The 20,132-nt window shown below is 31.2% G+C and overlaps 2 pseudogenes across 2 annotated transcripts; both read right to left on the bottom strand.

The window, feature by feature from the left end:
• Positions 1 to 338: 338 nt before the first annotated feature.
• Positions 339 to 1,316, bottom strand: LOC143603058 (hyoscyamine 6-dioxygenase pseudogene; annotated as a pseudogene). Its single transcript, XR_013147980.1, has 3 exons — positions 1,092 to 1,316; positions 742 to 983; positions 339 to 654 (listed from the first exon to the last, which is right to left on the bottom strand). The product of XR_013147980.1 is annotated as a hyoscyamine 6-dioxygenase pseudogene (transcript).
• A 12,207-nt stretch (positions 1,317 to 13,523) lies between these two features.
• On the bottom strand, positions 13,524 to 15,392 carry LOC143603059 (hyoscyamine 6-dioxygenase-like; annotated as a pseudogene). The gene is made up of 4 exons (XR_013147981.1): positions 15,120 to 15,392; positions 14,747 to 14,988; positions 14,343 to 14,657; positions 13,524 to 13,757 (listed from the first exon to the last, which is right to left on the bottom strand). The product of XR_013147981.1 is annotated as a hyoscyamine 6-dioxygenase-like (transcript).
• Between the last annotated feature and the right edge of the window lie 4,740 nt (positions 15,393 to 20,132).

Genomic DNA, 20,132 nt, shown 5'->3' with positions numbered 1-20,132 from the left:
TAGAAATTGCCTGCATACCACTAGAATGACAGTGTTGCCCTGAATTGGAAAGTTTATAAATCTATCCTAATGAAGTATAGTTTTTTTTTCTATTTACAGGTACAATTAAATACAGTATCCTCTATATCAATATATTATAACTTAATTAACTGGCTCAAACATTAAAAAAATCATTTTCATTATATTAACAAGTTATAACTATTTTTATATTTATTTCTTCAAGAGCAAACTAGTCAAATTATGGGTTTTTATTGCGACACATTAAAACCCTTTGGTACTCATAAAATATCTATGGGAGATAATGAGCTTATGGAACTAAGTCAACTTACTAAGCATACCTCAAGTTGGTTACCTATGTTAACAACAAAGGCATTTGCGCTGGCTCCAACATTAACCCATTGACCATCCTTCATAAACTGAAGCCCAGTTGTACCCCCTTGATAAACAAGGCTTATAAGGCTAGGATCAATGTGTGGTAATATTCCCAAAGTCAGACTCGGGTCCGGGCAGGGCGGGTAGAAGTTAGATGAGAATAATTGAAGTTCACTTGTATCTTTAAAGTACCCTTGCTTCAACCCCAATCCTTCACAAATCATCTCTAAAAGCCTTGCACTCAGTTTCTGTATTTCCGCTAGATACGCCGCGATTACCTCCCTGAAAACAATTGTTACAATAATGGATCGAGTTAAAATGGTTATTAACGCGATTGTTATATGATGAAAATCTAATGTTAAAACTTACTGATATCGAGCGGGTGTATCTGGCCATAGATGAACGCATTCCTCCAACGGGTGACAAGGAAACTTAATATTTTCCCTCCAGAAATACGCACCGTCCTTCGCACAACCAGTGCTGCTTGTGTAAATATAACCTTTTTCGGGTGGGAAGCTTCCACTTTTATCTTTGGGTTGCATGTCAAAGAATTCTCTAAGAACATTCATTGCATCGGTCAGTGTCTTTTCTGGGATTCCATGATTTATCACCTGTTTCAAGTTTATAGTTAGATCGAATTTTTTTGTATAGAAATTTGAATGCCATGATGAAAAGACCAAAAAGAGAGAATTTTAATCATGGGTTAAACTTTTAAGTACATGAAAGAAACCAAAGTCTTGAGAAGCTTTCAGGATTTCTTCGACTGGTTGACTATGTCCATTTGCAGCCTTTGATATTGCAAGATCTATAACGGGAATCGAATCACAAACAGGAGTTTCAAGATTCTGAGGTCTGTACTCCTCTGGGAATATGTAGTCCTTTGGTACATGTTCGAGTTCAAACCACCTTGAATCTTTATCTTCCTCCATCTCAATAAGCAAATAAAATGAGATACACAGATAGATCTAAGACTGTTATTTAAAATGTACAACTTGTCACGCTCAAAATTCCCACCTGGAAATATTATAAAAATATAGATAAAGTTAAGCTATTTTCATGCATCTATTTGAGTTAAAATCATATATTAAGAATTGGAATCAAGTTGCCGGTTGGACCGATGTTGCTTCTAAGATTAGCACTTATGCTATAATTTGTAATATTCTAAACACCACCAAGAAGATGATAACCTTGTAGGCACTGAGTACGTATATTTATTGCGATTCAAAAAGGGGTAGCGGCGCAGCTTGTTGCCCGCTTGCCTTCTGTTTCGATGTAATCCAATAAACAATCAATATATAAGTGGAATTTTGTTGGGCTAAAAATCTTGAAGAAAGTGGGTATAGATATGTGTTCTTACCCCATTTGGCATATGTACGTAATATATACAATGAGACAGAACATTCATATTAATATAAACATATGAGAACAAAAATAATACAAATTACGACACGATTCAAGAACCAGATGTAAATTCTAACTTATCTGGTCCAAACTTGCAGCAAATAAACAAAAAGCGGTGATCAGATTTCATTATCGGTGTCATATCAATATTTTAACATGAATTCCACGATATACACCGTCATCATAACGAACCTAATATACTTAGATAGGTAACAAGATGATAACAGACAGACAAAGTTTTATAAAAAATGCAAGGTTGGTGAGTGGTGACACAAAGAGGAATAGACAATTCTATATAGAAAGTATATTGGTGTTACTTTAAAACAAAAGTTGGACACCATCTTATAAAATATGGATTCAATCAAAAGTTGAAAAGGTAACGAGCATAATACGTCCGTAGTGAGATATTCATCCAACCTCAAAGTAAACGAAACAACAAATTAAAAATGTTACGACGAAATAAAAGTTACTAACCCGGTATATGATCTAATCAATGTTGGGATGGCCTATTTAGTTGAGGATTAAAGGTAAATATACTAAAACAACATTTTTCACTCTAAAATCACCAACAATTCTAAAAAGGCCAAGAAATGCACATAGTAAAACTAGTATGGAGTGGGTCCAGGGTACGTTTAGCAACACCGAAGGGGAAACAATGAAAACCGAAAGTGATGGTAATGCGTGTGAACTACACTCTAAATGAGAGCCTATTTTGACCCCAAAACATATTAGGAATGTCCATTCTAAATTTGTCAGATGGCAGTATGTCAATGAACTTTAGTTGACTTAGCCCTGTGCCCATAAGTTCATTCATTAATAGAAATATGTAATGGATGGTACAACATTTGCTACTAGAGTAACATGAATCAAGATCAACTCCAATACAAATTCCTTTTAAGTTTAAACTACACATATTTCCTCTTTTTTTTCTAGCTATTGATTGAGCATCGTAAATCATAATAGGCAAACATTATTATGACTGGGTTTTGAATGGAGCTCGTGGTAGTTTTCTTTTCTCGATGGTAGAATGGTTGAAACCCATTGATACATTGCAGTCAGTACTACCAAAGTTTATAGTGTTTGACTAGATAGGTGGTTGAATTAATCTATTGGTTGGACAGATTGAAGAACCGGATGGCATCATAAAATTTTAAATATAACAAACTATGTTAGAGCCCGTGTTTCACACGGATGAAAAATATAATAAAAATAAAAAATTGGTATATATAATAAGCAAATTCAATTGTTTCATTAATAATTTTTATTTATGATTTTTTTTATTAAGTTTTTGATATATTATAAACTATAATTTAAGTTGAAAACAAAATCTTGATGCTTGATTTATTTCAAATAAAACATTCATACCGATATTGTTATATTAAATATATTGTGTGTATAAAAATGATATAATAAAATGTGGTCACAGATTTAAAAACTAAATTTACAAATACGAATGTTTTGTTGTAAACGAAAATAAAAAAAATTATATTTTAAAATAAAGAGAGAAACAATGAACAATCTTAAATAGTTGTGTTAAAGAGATATCAGAAGACAATGTCATATTGTGAATTATGAAAATGTTAAGTTGTTAACAATTAAATATAATTTTGGTATTATACTTGAAAAGAAATCACATTTATATATGTTAAGTCAATAAATCAAACACAATTATTATTTTAGGGGAGTTGGTAAGCACATTTGGTTTGAAACATGATGTCTTGGTTTGAAACTCGTATCACACAATAATATATTTTTCAAAATTTTATAAAGCCTTACGGGTCATGGGTCATACATAATATAATAAAAAATAGTGACATGACATCTATTTGACATCCTATGTGGAATGATTAGTTAAATGCCACAACTTATGTCGATTTAATAGTATAGTTAGATTAGATTACATTAAATGTTAATATTGTATTAAATAGAAAGTTAAATATAAGTATGTTGTCATGTTAGTTATTAGTTTTATTTAAAAGATTAACTACATATTTTTTTTCACTTAATAAAATGTGATAAATTAATAATTCAAAAAAAAAAGGTTAAATGAATCTGGATGTATTTATTTTATGTTTTAGAATGCATCCTCAATATTTTATTAATAGAGTTTAAATGAATCTAGATGTATTCATTTCATATTTTAGAATACATTCTCAATATCTATTAATTTGGGGGTGTTTGGGATTGCTAACTTATAACTTTTTGAAAAGTTAAAAAAGTGTTTGGAAATACTTATTGCATGAGAAGATAAGTTAATAAGTTAAAATATTGTAACTTATAGATTATCCTAAAAATAAGATATAAAGATGTAAAAATAAGGAATCCCGAAATCCCCTTAATTAGAGTTTGTGAATGCTCTCTGCCTCTCTCTTATATATTGAATGCTAAAAGACCATTTATAAATTCATATTAAAAACAGAATTAATAGAATCGGTTGAGCCGGCTAAAGCAAACATGCGAATCTGGTTTTTGGTTAGACTGGTCAGGCAGGTCGAGCCCGGTCATTAAAAGAGTGCTTGTAGATAATAAATATAAATCAAATAAAAAATTGAATTCATGTTTTTCCACAAGGAGTATGAAAATAGTGTTTATTTGAAATTTGAGTAGTTGACTTCAAAGTTGGTCAAAGTCCCAATGTGAAATCCATTTGCTTGCCTAACTCAATTAGATTTGCACTTTGTTATCTTTTTCCTGTTGTTGGTTTTATTGTAGATCAAATTTCATAAATAATAACTTTTGTGTTCTACTTTTCTGGTCAAAGGTTTCAAAGTCAAATTAGTTCTAGTTATTCAAAGACAGATATTGATTTTTTGAACCTTCAAAATTGAGTAGGAAAAAAAATAGGCTGCTCCATCCAAATATTACCTTATGTGCTGGATGGTAAGTTAATACATTTGCGAATAAGATCAAAATGCTAACTTTTCTTTACCCGTCAAAGGGAGTTAAGACGGATTGAGCTGTTGAGTTATAGAAGTTATTTCATACAATCATTTAATGTTTGTTTAAGGCGAACTATTTTTAATAGTCAAAATTATTTCTCGCTAATTGATAAGAATCTATACCTGTAGAGTGAACAATAACATTTCTAACTTCTATTTTTGTTGTCAAAAACAATCACAATCTAACGAAAAAGTTACTACGTCTATCCCTAATTAACAATTTAAATGATTTTTTACTTACAAATGAAAGTTTGCAGTGGACTGTTTTATAGAAAAGTGAGATTACCTTAACAGCAAGAGTAAAATTTAAAAATTTTATTTGGTCACATTGTCAAATATAAATTGTTATTGGCTAATGAATTATAATTTTGATTATCAAAATCTATTTGTCTTTATTTAATAACTAATATGTGGATATAAAATTTGTATCAATGAATCTTACTACTCTATTAATTTCCTTCATATTTTTCACATTGCATTATTCTAGAGCCTCTACATAGAATCCTACCAAGATGTCATGTGAACTATTTCCTTATTAATCTTCTTGTTAAGCAAAATTCAAAAACTAGCGGAATCGCTTTTAATCTTTTAACCCATGGCCCGATTTATAGTGTAAATTACCGGCCCTCTATTCAAATATTATTTAAATTATACATAGTCACAGTAACCTGTTTTATAAAACCCTAATCCTTCCATACATTTTCTCATATTTTTCTTCTTCTTTCCGTCATTTTCTTCGTCTTTCCTTTTTACTAATCTAGAGGCAAGTTATTTGGTTTTGGGTATATCATTATAAGTGTAATAAGAATTCGTTTGTTGATCATGTATTTTTTATATATGAATTCTTCTTCCTGCCGTCATTTACTTCATGAATTTATGTTAATAATTTGTGACTATGTATAATGGTTTGGGGTATATCTTCAATAGACATTTTTGTAATGCTGCAAAGTTTTTATTTGAAATATTTCTGAAAAATGACATCATCTTTTTAATGGGGTATATCATCTTTTTATATCATCTTTCTGAAATATTTCTGCAAAGTTTGTTTGATATAACATATGTTCATTTTATTAGGTACTTACATAAGAATTTATTCAAATAAATTCTAGCAAGTTTGAAATTTTTTATCAAACACTCCAAATTGAGCTATGTTTTGCGGAAGAAACTTACCAGCACCGGTATCAAGAAAAAGGTTTGGTTGTCTGTTTGTTTGTTGAATTTGCTATGTTTTACGGTTTATTATTGTAGGTTAAGAGTATGTTGTTCATCCTTCAAGTATATCAAATCATTCTTTCAGCAAACAAAAAGAAGCTAGAAGCTAAAAGGTACGTGTTTGTATACACGTACATTATAGTATTTTTCATGTTTTGTAAATATTTAAAAAACCATGTATTGCTATCAAAAGTTGAATTTAATTTTTTTTATTTCTTTCAAATGCAGTTTATTCTGTTCACCTGTTCAAATTTTAAAAATCTTATTATTATACATGGATAGAAATTAAACCTAACTGATTATAATAATAATTAAAATATTAGTTAACTTATTATTAACACGTTCGTTTATTTAGTCTTTAAATTTAATTTAATTTAATTTAATTAGTTGATTCATAATCTCTGGGTTTCCTTATTTTCCTCAAAACACAATTAATTATGTTGACTTTTTATTTAAAAGTTTAAAAAAATTTTATTATTGATAATCATAGTAAATATGTTTTACAAGGTAATTGTAACGCATCAACTACATGCTATCGATATTCATTACTTGTTAAATTTTGACCGAATGATTACTTTAAAATTTCTGCATGATTATTTAAGATCTTGAATTCCTAATTTTGGTACGTAATATAATAGCTTTTCAATGATAATAATTTTTGTGCTCACTGTTTAAATATTTCATACACGTTATTTTAAAATTCCGATAATTTTCTTTTCATTTCTTAGTTTGTATCAAAACAATGTATTGGCTCGAACGATTATGTTGGGGAGAATGAGTTTTTTTTTAGAACAACAAACTATTCGTAACTATAAAGATGATGTTGCTTTCGTCATCACCAAAATATACTAGCTATGAACTTCTAGTCATTATTTCATGTTTTTTGTTTTAAATATTATGTTAAAGGTGACTCGTTTTACAATTTTTTCAATTGAGCTTAGAGTGTTACAAATTTAATTTGGTATTAATGTCGATTTTAATCTTTTTAATAGTATTATATTCTTAATTATAATTTAAATGGTTTTAATTGTGTATAGTTTTACTTTTTAGTTTATATATTCTTTTTAATTATGTGTATGTAACTTTCCTTAGATTTGTTAAATTATGTAGAGAAAATTACTATTCTTGTGGTTTTAGGGCGGAGGCACAATGAGTTCCCGAATATTTTTTTGAACTGGTTGAGTCACTGTGGTTTCAAAAATAAACCATTGAGTCCCTAGCTTTACTTAATTTTGTAAGTTTTAGGGATATATTTGACATTTTACTTCTATATATATACATTGTCATTCTGAGTCCTTGAACTTTCATAAGTGGTCACGTTGAGTCCTCTTTCCCTTTTAACAAAAATAAATGAACTAGACTAATTTTTTTTAACAAAAATAAATAAACCGAACCACTTTTTCAGGAAAAATTAATGAACCGAACTACTTTATAACAAAAAAAAAAACTAATTTTTTTATCAAAATAAACGAACCGAATCACTTTTTTTAACAAGGAGTTCATCGTTTAACAAAAATAAACGAATCGAATCACTTTTTTTACAAAAATAAACGAACCGAACATATTTTTTAAACAAAAATAAACAAATCAAACTACATTTCTAACAAAAATAAACGAACCGAACTTACTTTTTAACAAAAATAAACAAACCAAACTTATCTTTTAACAAAAATAAGCAAATGAAACTACTTTTTTTACTAAACAAAATGAACCACTTTTTCTACAAGCAGTTTAGTTCTTTTGTTTAACAAAATTAAACGAATCCAACTACATTTTAACCAAAAAAGAAACAAAACAATCTTAATTTTTTAACAAAAATAAACAAATCGAACAACTTTTTGACAAAAATAAACTAACCGCACTACTTTTTTGACAAAAATAAACTAACCGAACTACTTTTTTAACAATAATAAAATACCGAAATACTTGTCTTTAATAATAAATAAACCCGAACAATTTTTTTTACTTAACTAAACGAACTGAACAATTCGCTTTAACAAAAACAAGCGCATCTAACTACTTTTTAAAAAAACAAATAAGCGAACCAGGCTTATTTTTAACAACAAAAAAAACGAACCAAACTAATTTTTTAACAAAAACAAATGAACCAAATTTATTTTTAACAAAAATATCGTCGTAGCGTGCACTAAGGTGGAGTTCGATTCTATTACTTATTTTAGAAGTAGTTACATTCGTTTAGTTTAGTAAAAAAGTAGTTTAGTCCGTTTATTTTTGTTAAAAAAGTTGTTCGGTTCGTTTATTTTTGTTAAAAAAAAAGTAGCCTGGTTCGTTTATTTTTGTTAAATAGTAGTACGATTCGTTTATTTTTGTTAAAAAAAATAGTTTGGTTTGTATTTTTTTGTTAAAAAAGTTTGGTTCGTTTATTTATGCTAAAGAAAATTAGTTCGGTTTGTTTATTTTTGTTAAAAAATAGTTCGAATCTTTTATTTTTGTTAAAAAAAATCGGTTCATTTATTTTTGGTTGATTATGGTTTGGTTAGTTGGTTATGGCTTGATTGGTTATAGTTTGGTGGTTAATTCTTTAATTTGGAGGAAATTTTTAAAGAAGGACTAAAACTGAACAATCACTTAACCACAAGGACTCATACGGATCATAAAAGGGGTAACCTAGTTATTCCCCAGCGACATGGACTCAAATTGTTCGTTTCTGAAACCACGGGGACTCAACCAGTTCAAAATTTTTGTAAGAACTCATTGTACCTCAACCCTAAAACCATAAGGACACAAATAGTAATTTTCTCAATTATGTAATAAGTTATTTTAATATTTAAAAGGCTGATTGTCAAACTAAAAATATTTGCCATAATTATAATTCAATATTACTTAATTTACCTTCATATTAACTATATATATATATATATATATATATATATATATATATTAACAACCAAAATTTACTCCTAAGATTTATTATTCATGAAATCATTAATTTCCAACCACTCATTTTCATGCTAAAAAAGTCTTCAATTGATAGCAAAGCTATTAAAGTGGACCTAACAAATAGGTACAACAAAACTAATTCTCGATTCTATGCAGTAAATTTGCATGATCGATTTTTCATGACATTTTAGGTTATGAGTTTCTTGGTGTAAAATTGTATTAATAATATCTTTTAACACCTTTAGTTGGTATTTTAAGGTTGTACGTATTAATATTTTTTTAACTTAAAATGTTACTCTAACGTTATGGCTTTTTTGTAAGATTATAAAGAAACTTTTGGCAGCAGTATTCTTTTAAAATACATAAAGTAGATTATAAATTTCGGGCCAGGATATCTATCAAGTCAGTTTGGCTGCAATAGTACCCATTCTACATGTCGTAACATCGTAAAACCAAACCATAACACTCGAACATAGCAACGTTCGAATAAAAATCTTGTTAATACTAAAATAACAACCATGTTATATTAGAACACAATATTCAAAGTAACATATTTTCTAATAATTAATGTATCATAAAATTAAATAAGCGTTTCATCATCATTTATTAATATTATTCTGCACATATGTTTTAGTAAATATTATTAAACATGGCAACTTTTCATAATTTATTAATATTATACTATATATTAAAAGGAGAAGGACTGCTACAGTATTTTGATTGTTGGTCCAACACTAAGTTTCTTTTTTTTTAATATTCCAAATTCTGTTTACATATTTATTTATTAGGAAGTAGTCATAGTACCAAAAAAGGAAGTTGTTATGATGGTAGTGTTGTAATGTGTTAACCTGGAAGTCTCGAGTTCAAACTTCATCAAATATGGTATTTTTTTGTAGATTCAATTCAATGGGCTTCCACTCCCAAAAACATTAATATACCTTTCCCTTTGTTTTTCAAAAATTAAATTAACCACACATTAATTTCTTATTGTTGTTATTTTTTGTAGATTCAATTGAATGGGCTTCCACTCCCAAAACATCTTTGTATATTTATCGTTTTAAATTAGGTTTTGTATGTTCATTTTTTTTAATTTGTATTCCTAATATTTTTACAATTAAACTGTTTTTACGTTTGCAGTCAAGCAGGTCCAAGAGATTCACAATGCAAAGTTGATCATTCATTTCAAAGTTCATGTTGTTTGAATAAAGGAGGCGAAGGTTATGAGTTATCAGTTTACTTGTGGTTGGTACCATATTGTACTTTTGTATTATTATTAGATTAAATATGTGTTCGTATATTGTTGTTGATGTGATCTCAGTTATCATATTCCTTAACCTGTTTTTACACACGGCCAACTTTATGTTGCTTTCTTAAGAATGAAGACTAGACACGACATTAAAATAGTCATACTAGACAAACAATTATTACTAATCAAACAACAAATGCGGTATACAACTTATTATGAATAATCTTACCTTTGTGTATATAAAATACATAGTTACATTAAATATTGTATAAATTAATTTATAATATGTTTTTAAATTTTCCAAATGCTTAGAAGTTCCTTGTCCGATCTAATTTATGTTTACATAACTCTGTTCTTTTTAATGCTGAGATGATATTTTTAATATTAATTTAAGTATTATTTTAGTGTTTTGACCTATCATGTGTGTTTTCATTTTAATTTTAATGATGTTGTGTATGTGTTTCATGTTAACATGTTAATTAAATACTTTTTTAATGTGTTTGGTAATGCTAGTTTTTTTATTGCTAATTTTTAAAAATGGTTGAATTTGTACTGTATTATATATAAATATATATGAAGTATATATATTTTCCATGTGTGTAACGGGAGCCATAACCTATTATTATATAAAATAAATGAATATACGTATTACACATAATAATTTATTACTTTTATTATATTTTCCACCATGTGCAATACAGGTACTAACCTAGTACATTTATTGTGGCATCAAACCTGTCAGTCCAAAAAATCCTTTAATCTTCTAGCCCAACTTGTATCCAGCTGAAACAATAAGCCCTCCTAGGCATACCAATCATCCAATCGAGTGAATCGATGGTTATTTGGCCCGTTAAATTACTATGCTGGTATCAGTATTGATGTGTTCACACTCACTAGAGCTGCAAATCCTGGTCGGCTAACCTACCCCAAACCGAAACCAGTTATTAACCGATATTAACTATGGTTAGGGACCGCCTAGGCATTTTAGAGCAAGAAACAACTAGAAACTGATTTTTTTTTAATATGTTAATAACCAGTTATTAATGTTAGAAATAAAATTTTGCTCATTTTTAAACCGGTATAGTGTCATTAGAAATCGGATTTTGTTCATTCTGTCTCCATGTTGATATGAATAGGTATTAGTGTATTGTTTGGTAACATTTACTTCTCTGGCTTTTAAAAAACTCTAATAGATGCAAAAACGTTAAAAAAATCCTCAATGGTTCTAATGGTAACTAAAACAAACGTGACAGTGATACCACAAATAAAGAGAAATCCTGAAATTTTCACGAAATTCGTTTTATGTCTAATGCCATACAATACTGAATTGACTCATTGCAAAATGTGTAACATGTTCCTCAAAAACAATTGGTTATAGTTCCTAACCAATTTTGAAGTAGAAAAGCAATAATCATTGTAGCCAATTAGGTTAATAATCAAACCCAGTTAACATATAATCAGTTAAAAAAAACATCTATTTAGAAAAGATTTAAGAAATAAATAAATTAACTACTAAAAAATAAAATAGTCATTTTGTTAAATTAAAACGGAAATTAAACGACAAACATTGTTAAAATAAAAAGATCGATAATACATTTTACTTGCATAACATAGAACTGTAATAAATAAAGAACCAAGGTCAACACTATCTTATAAAAGGATGAAATGCTTAGATGTACTACATGTACATAATCTTTTCTTATATAGTTATATAATCTTGTAATAAATATTTAAACCAATAATAATTTTGGACTTGAAGAAACACTAACCGGACCCCGGGCAGATTACTGGTAACCTGGGGGTTAGAGAGATGTTTCCCACGAGGGGTTAGACCCTTGGAAGATGGTTCTTCTGATAACCTGCAAAACAGACACCGTGAGCTCGTCACTGAGAAGGGGGGGGGTTCCTCCTTGTGACCACCCTCCGGCGTGAGAATCAGACTAGATTGCTCTTTAAATATAAAAGTATATTAAGAGATTGCTAGAGCAGATATCAGGTATATTATGATGATATAAGATAAGATATTATGATAATGTGATAAGATATGATCATACCATTTGGGGTATTTATAGCCGAAGGTAGGTTTCCAAGGAGGTATGGCCGGCTGCAACAGTCTTCCTGTTCCACCAACAGTAGCCTACGCACGTGCCCTGCTGGTAGTTGGTGGGTAGGTAGCGGCTGATAGAGACCAGGCCTGCTGTATACTATTCCTTTTCCACCAACTGCCGGCTACGCACGTGGTATGACAAGAGTTGGTGAGTAGGCAGCGGCTAATAGTGACATACAGTGTAGGAGCATGCTGCTCGCCATACTGTTGTCCATAAGCTGTCGTATCTTTAGTCAGATCTTTTTCCCATACCTCGTCAGGTACAGTACAGAAGATCTTCCCGTATCGTACGGACTGGCTTATTTGGGCGGGAGTATTCCCCCTCCCGCCCTTGTGCGGGATTGTTCCCGGCTTCGCTCATTCCTTCAGGTGACACTGTGATTGAGAGCTAAGTGCCTTGTGCATGTAGCCTTGCTGCGCGGGTGGCCTTCCCTAATGGCTTGTATCCGAGGCTGCGGGGACAGGCGGAGTCCTTCACCATTGGGAGGCATTTCCTGCGGGACCAGCTTGCGTACTTGCGCGTAAGGACGTCACGTCTCTGAGCATGGTTGGTCCTCGGATCCAGTTGGTTTCTGCGCAGACGTCCCTGTTTAAGGTGAGTCTTGCGGGTCCAACTGGGCTGTGCTGAGACCTACCTCTTCAGGACTTATCTTCAAGAATGGGATATCAAGATCAAGATGCATAAATAGAAGAAAGCGATGAAGTAATTAAAATCGCACGGTGTCATCATTTGCCTTTATTTTTCCATAAACTAGATTCATTGTTTCTAAATGAAAGTGATTAACTCATTTAAATCACGATGTGACATCAATTGCCTTTTTTATCCATGACCTATGAACATAAGATTTTAAGCTTGGCCGATGTTAACTTTAGTAAACTACAACACACATCAAGTTGTCTCGCTTTGTATTCTTTCAATCCAGGCTGAAAGCTTAGTTCGCACCCATGTAAACTCGACGAGTTTACTCATTATCCTAAAAAAGTTTGATGATCCTGTATGTTTTTGTTTATACAAGTCTCAAACAACAAATTAAAACAGTTATAAATCATACTATTTTTATATAACACGATACAAAATAACTTTTTTTAATCTAATATGTTTTAAACGTGGTGGTTAAAACAAGTGTATTTTGTTTTTGTTTCACTAAAAAGACGTTTTGGAAGTCCTTAATTCAACCACTTGGATAGTAAAGTCGAGTAGGAACTAGGAAGCAATGGTTTATGGTATAAATAAAAGCTACAACGAAGTTGCAACTTAAGCAGCACAAGATACAACGAACTAAGCACACATAGATCATGAATTATTATCAGCATATTCTCAAAACAAGACCATCATGTCACCTACTTATGACTTTAGTATGGCACCGGTGTAATCACCGAATGATTTGTTGTGGTGAACAAAATCTTTATATTGAGTAGCTCTGTAAAGCGGTGGTTCCAGCTCGTTCACCAACTGTTTTGCTGGCTCAATGATGCAATCTAGAGACAGGTTAAAAAAGGTTGCCATGCTTAGTCTTGTCTCGTGTGTACTATTCACCACTCGATGTTTAGCACTTTTCAACTTCATGTTGCTAATTATCTATATCAATATAAATAAACTCAAACTGTCAATCGTTCATGCTATAAATACCTCAGTGAACTTTAGGGGCAATGTAACGTTTATATATAAGCAACGGGCGGATCAAACTTGTTGGCTGATAGGCCATAATACGTAACTTTTTTAAGTAAGAAAGGAATTGAAAGTTGTAAAATATTTGTAAAATAAAAGTCCAAAATGACCCTATTGTATTACAGCTAAATTGGTTGGATTTACCTACATACCACTACATTGACTCTTTTGCCCCTGAATGAAAACTTTATAAATCTACCCTCATATTAAGTATTTTTCTATGTACAGGTACAATGAATAAAGGTACCAGTGATTAAATATATAGTGTCACTTTATATCAATATACTATAACTTAAAACATATTAACAAGAAACATACTAACTAAACATTCTCAAATCTTCCCCATCACCACCTATCACCCCCATTAAATTTCTTCAAGGGCAAACTAGTCAAATTACGGGTTTTTATTGCGGCCCAATTATAACCCTTTTGTACTCATTTAATATCTATGGGAGATAATGAGCTTATGGAACTAAGTCAACTTACTAAGCATACCTCAAGTTGGTTACCTATGTTAACAACAAAGGCATTTGCGCTGGCTCCAACATTAACCCATTGACCATCCTTCATAAACTGAAGCCCAGTTGTACCCCCTTGATAAACAAGGCTTATAAGGCTAGGATCAATGTGTGGTAATATTCCCAAAGTCAGACTCGGGTCCGGGCAAGGCGGGTAGAAGTTAGATGAGAATAACTGAAGTTCACTTGTATCTTTAAAGTACTCCTTTTTAAGTCCTAAACCTTCACAAATCATCTCTAAAATTCTTGCACTCAATTCTGTATTTCCACTAGATACGCCGCAATTGCCTCCCTGAAGAAATATTACAATAATACGGTTAACACGGTTGTTTAAATGATAGTTATATACTGATATGATGAAAATGAAATATTAAAACTTACTGATATTGGGCTGGTGTATCTGGCCATAGATGAATGCTTTCTTCCAATGGATGACAAGGAAGCTTAATATTTTCCCTCCATAAATGCACGCCGTCTTTCGTGAAACCAGCGCTGCTTGTGTAAATATAGCCTTTGTTGGGTGGGATGATTCCACTTGTATGTTTGGGTTGCATGTCAAAGAATTCCTTAAGAACATTCATTGCATCAGTCACTGTCTTTTCTGGGACTCCCTGATTTATGACCTGTTACAACATTTCAAGTTCACAATATCGTCAAGATCGAATATTTTTTTATAGAAATCTGAAACCCACATGAAATATATCAAAAAATATAGAATTATTTATATATTATCATGGGTTACACTTGTAAGTACATGAAAGAAACCGAATTCTTGAGAAGCTTTCAAGATTTCTTCAACTGGTTGGCTGTGTCCATTTGCAGCCTCTGATTTTGCAAGATCTATAACGGGAACCGAATCACTAACAGGAGTATCAAGGTTTTGGGGTCTGTATTCCTTTGAGAATATGTAGTCCTTCGGTACATATTCGAGTTCGAACCACCTTGAATCTTTATCTTCCTTCATCCCTATAAGCAAATATAAAGTGTGAAATATAATGAACACACAAGTGTTACATACACATATATACACACAAATTTAAAACTTCTTTTCACCTATTTAAAATATAGTGCAGATTTCAGGCTATTATCTATAATGTATAACTTGCCACACTCAAAAGCCCACCAGGAAATACTTAAAAAGACAAAAGGGAAAAAAAAGAGTAAAAGGTTATTTTCAACCTATGCTAGCCAGATGGGTAATTGGAAACTTCCTAGTTGGTATTAAATGTTAAGAATTGGAATCAAGTGATTACTTCTAAGATTAGCACTTATGCTATACTTCGTAATATAAACACCACTAAGAAGATGATAAATGCTATAATTTGTAATATTCTAAACGCCACTAAGAAGATGATAACCTTGTAGGCACTGAGTATATTTATTAAAGATCAATCTTGAAGAAAGTGGTGTAGATATATGTTCTTTTCATTGGGCAAGCATGCAATACAATGAGACAGAACAATAATATTAATATAAACCTATGAGGACCCAAGTCTGTTATAATGAAAAGGACAACAAATATACAAATTACTACAAGATCACAAACCAAACATTCAAACAGTATATATGTGGTCCAAACCCGCAACATCAACAAAAAGCTGACGCCATAAATGCACCGTCATTAAAATTAACTCTATTATACTTCATATGTAACAAACTTATAATAGGCAAAGTGGTATAGAAAAATCAAGGTTGGTGAGTGGTGACACAAAGAGGAACAGACAATTCTATATAGAAAGTATATTGGTATTACTTTATAACAAAAGTTGAAGGACACCATCTTATAAAATATGGATTCAATTAAAAAATTTTCTCTTTAAGCTACTTTAATATACACATTTGGAGAAGATTGATAAGTAGGTTGAAAGAAGACAAATGAAAAGTTATGAGCATAATACGTCCATGGTGAGATAATGATTCCCACTTCAAATAAATGAAACAACAAATTCAAAAATGTTTTGATGAAACAAATTTGTGTCACATGATCTAACAATTTACTAGAAAACAAAAGCAGAACACAACGGACCAACTGAAGAAGGGAATCAAGATACGGATGATACAAATACCAAATCTTTTCAACATTGAGACATCCTTGGTGAGAGCGCTAGCAACAACTAACAACCATATTGATTCTCACGTCGAAGAATGGTTACTGGAAGAACCTCCTTCATGTAACGTGGCTAACGGTCTCTGTTTTGCAGGATTAGCCGTTAGTCTTTGCTGGCGTTCTAGCCAAGAAGGCCTATTGTTGAAAGGATCCGGATATTGTGTCATCTGCATCTAGACCCCTTTCTTCACCAACAAATAATGCCACTTAATTATCCAAACGAGGTCATGCACTTTCAATTGGGTGGTTGTAAAGATTTATTTTCAAGATCCCAAAAATGAAAAAAAAAAATAGTCATGTAAATTAGCAACTAATAACTGGACCTTACTTTATAAAGGCAAACAAGGGAAAGCCGAAAGTGATGGTGGTGCATGTGAACACACTCTTAATGAGAACCTATTTTAACCACAAAACATATTAGGAATTGTTGAAAGTCAAAGTCATATGGTGAGAAGAAGTCTAGTCTTCCTATATGGTCGGTTTGTTAGCTAGTTTTCTGAAGTAGTGGAGTTAAACGTTAGTTTAGAGTATTTATGTACTTGTAATTCTCAGTTTTTAATCCATCAGCGATCCTAAAATTGTCGATGCCAGCTTGCATCCCAAAACTAATGTCACTGTACTTTTGATCATAGATTCATAGGATAAGATTCCTAGAGCAATCTAGTACTTGAATCACTTCATCCCTTAAAACTAGGGCTGTCAATTCCTGACACGACCCGAAACCCGACACGAAAAAATATAGGTTTTGGATCGGCTGACACGACCCGTTTTTTTAAATAGGTCAATCCGAACCTGACCCCTCTAAAAAGTGGGTCAATCCGAACCCGACCCGTCAAAAAATGGGTTGACCTGTTAACCCATTTAAAAATTTTATAGAAGTTAATATTTTGATTTTAGAGATAAGAAGTGTTAAATTTTAAAGTTAAATGCTTTGATTTATAATTTTTCATATATCTATTAATTTTATAAATTAAATTAATTACTTTTTAAATATTTTTGTCCACTCTTCACTTCCATTATTTATATTTTATTAGTTTTAACCATCTGTTTTCTTCATTCGTTTATTCTTATTTTAAGCAAAATAAGTGAGCCTAAGTTTGTTAATTGGAAATGAGAGATAAATTGACAAAAACAATTAGATCTATCACAAAATTGTTAAAATGCTTTATATGAATAAGAGTAATTGATTGTCTAGGTTAATATTAAGCCACTAGATATTAACCATATTCGTAAATGAACGTAAAATGGGTTGACCCGAAACACAACCCGAACACGACACGAATTTAAATGGGTCGACACGACCCGACACGAATAAATATATGGGTTGGGTTAGGGTTGAAGAATCTCGACACGCCAACCCGCCAATCCGAAACCTATTAACCTGATAACCCGCCAACCAAACACGATTGACACCCCTACTTAAAACAAGGCAGCATTTTGAATATTTTTTTAACCACTGAAATGCACAAAGTGACAAAACCAATTAAGTACGTTGTTAGGTGGCCTCTTAATAAGTAATTTTAATAACATGCTAACCGATCCAGGTACTAGCTCTTAATTGTTCAGTTTTCTTAATAGCTGAGCATAAAATTGCTAAAAAAAACATCTTGATTACATGAGCATCAAACACCAGTAAGCGAACTGTTAATAACATTAGATTTAGGTCCGATTTTTGTGGATCGAACATGAAGTTAAAAATTAAACATTTTATCTGTAAAAATTAAGGAAATCGAATCAACGGTATGCATACCTTTGGAGTTTGAATGATCTTGGATGCGAACCGATTAACCTCGTTGGGATCACCGCATGCAAACTGATTACTCTTGCTGTTGCACAAACTTGGAGGCAACCGGCTTTTTATAAGCGTTTTCCAAATAAATATTCATTGTTTTTCCTTTCTTGTATCTGGATATTTATTAAAATTTTCATATTAATTACATCATATATCAGTATTATTCATTGTTTTTCTTTTTTTGTATCTGAATATTTATTAAAATTTTCATATTAATTACATCATAAATCAGTATTCAGATCACCATGGTTTATCTAAATGTGTTTAAAATTTTGTTTTTATTTTATGGTGTAAGCGATTCGAGCCACCAGTGAACCACCGGAGATTGTCTTGTTAAAGGTTCGAACCGATCCGAGCTTAACATGAGTTGAGGTTAAATGAAACTCATTTTAGTCATGTCATAATCATGATCATATCGTATCATATCATATCAATTTGTATCTTTGTATCATGTCGTGTCTTATCTTATCTTTATCTTTATCTTTATCTTTATCTTATCTTATCTTCAATGACGAAGCCACCTCGAGCCCTCGCTAACCTTGCCCCTTGCTTGTCTTATCGTATCGTAACGTATCATATATAATCATATCATATCCAATCGTATCATGTCATATCCTAACTTATCATATCATACATGTCATGATAACAAACAACATTGATTAAACTATAAGTTATAAAGGCAAAATACTAGGGTCAAGTGTAAGTTTGAAAAATACAATAATAGTGATCTTGTATCAATGACCCCATTATCTTTGAAAGCCAACATTGTTCATAAGATTCATAAGAACCTGCATCCATTATTTTTCCAAGGTATATTGGTTTTTAATGATTCCAATTATTGTCTTTTGGTCACTACAGGTCCTGATTAGTTAATTGGCTACTAATGGTCCCAACTTTTAAAGTATTTGTTCCTAACGGTCCACGACTAACAGAATCCTAACGTCGTTAGTTTCAGGTCGCCTGAAAAACAGTTTTCGCCGGAAAACTCAAGTTTTTTCCCAAAAACTCAAACATTTTCATCCCAAACATCTTGGTAACTTCGTATGGGACCTTTAGGAACCTTTTTCTAGTAAAAACCTCAATTATTGAGGTCGCCGAAAACCTTAGTACCATTGTCAAAATCGGTTGATGGTGCTCAAGTGGTGGTAGTTGGTTAGTGGTGAGTCAATTGGTGGTGGTTACGGTGTTCAAGTTGGTGTTTTCCGGCAACAAATTTGAATTTTCTAGCCAAAAACGTTTTCCCGACGACCTGAAACTAACGGCGTTAGAATTCTGTTAGTCGCGGACCATTAAGAACAAATACTTTAAAAGTTGGGACCATCAATAACCAATTCATTAGTTGGGACCAACAGTGACCAAAAACTATAATTTGGACAATTAAAACCAATATACCTTTTTCCAATACCACAACGATCACTCTAGCTAGTATATCTATTACAAAAGGTAAATTTTTATTATTGTAAGTCACCGGTCAAATGTAAATTACCTTTAAAATTTACTAATATCTAAATCTAGATTAATTTTTTAGACTTTTTTTTAGAATCCTTAACTTACACTCCGTCTAAACATACCCTTAGATGTATACTAATGTCCATCATGGATCAAAACTCTCAATTATTTTGGAAAATACATAGACTATACAATTTAATACTGCCATACTAAAAGCACTTTAAAAATTAACTTTATAGATTTTTGGGCACTTAAAGATTTAATTTTCTTTCTGTAATTGACAAAATATAATGCATGGTTTATTAGTAATTCAATACATATACATACTTTTTAACTATCAAATTATAGAATGTGGTTGAGAGTGGATGTGGGTATAGGAGAAGGAAAATATTACGAGAGAAAGTTAAATTTGAAAATAC

The sequence above is a fragment of the Bidens hawaiensis genome, unplaced genomic scaffold (assembly GCF_021521415.1).
Source record: "Bidens hawaiensis isolate Kalapana, Puna unplaced genomic scaffold, B.hawaiensis_p1.1 tig00060441_1, whole genome shotgun sequence".
In the NCBI taxonomy this organism is placed as follows: Eukaryota; Viridiplantae; Streptophyta; class Magnoliopsida; order Asterales; family Asteraceae; genus Bidens; species Bidens hawaiensis.
This window is presented reverse-complemented; position numbering and strand designations above follow the sequence as displayed.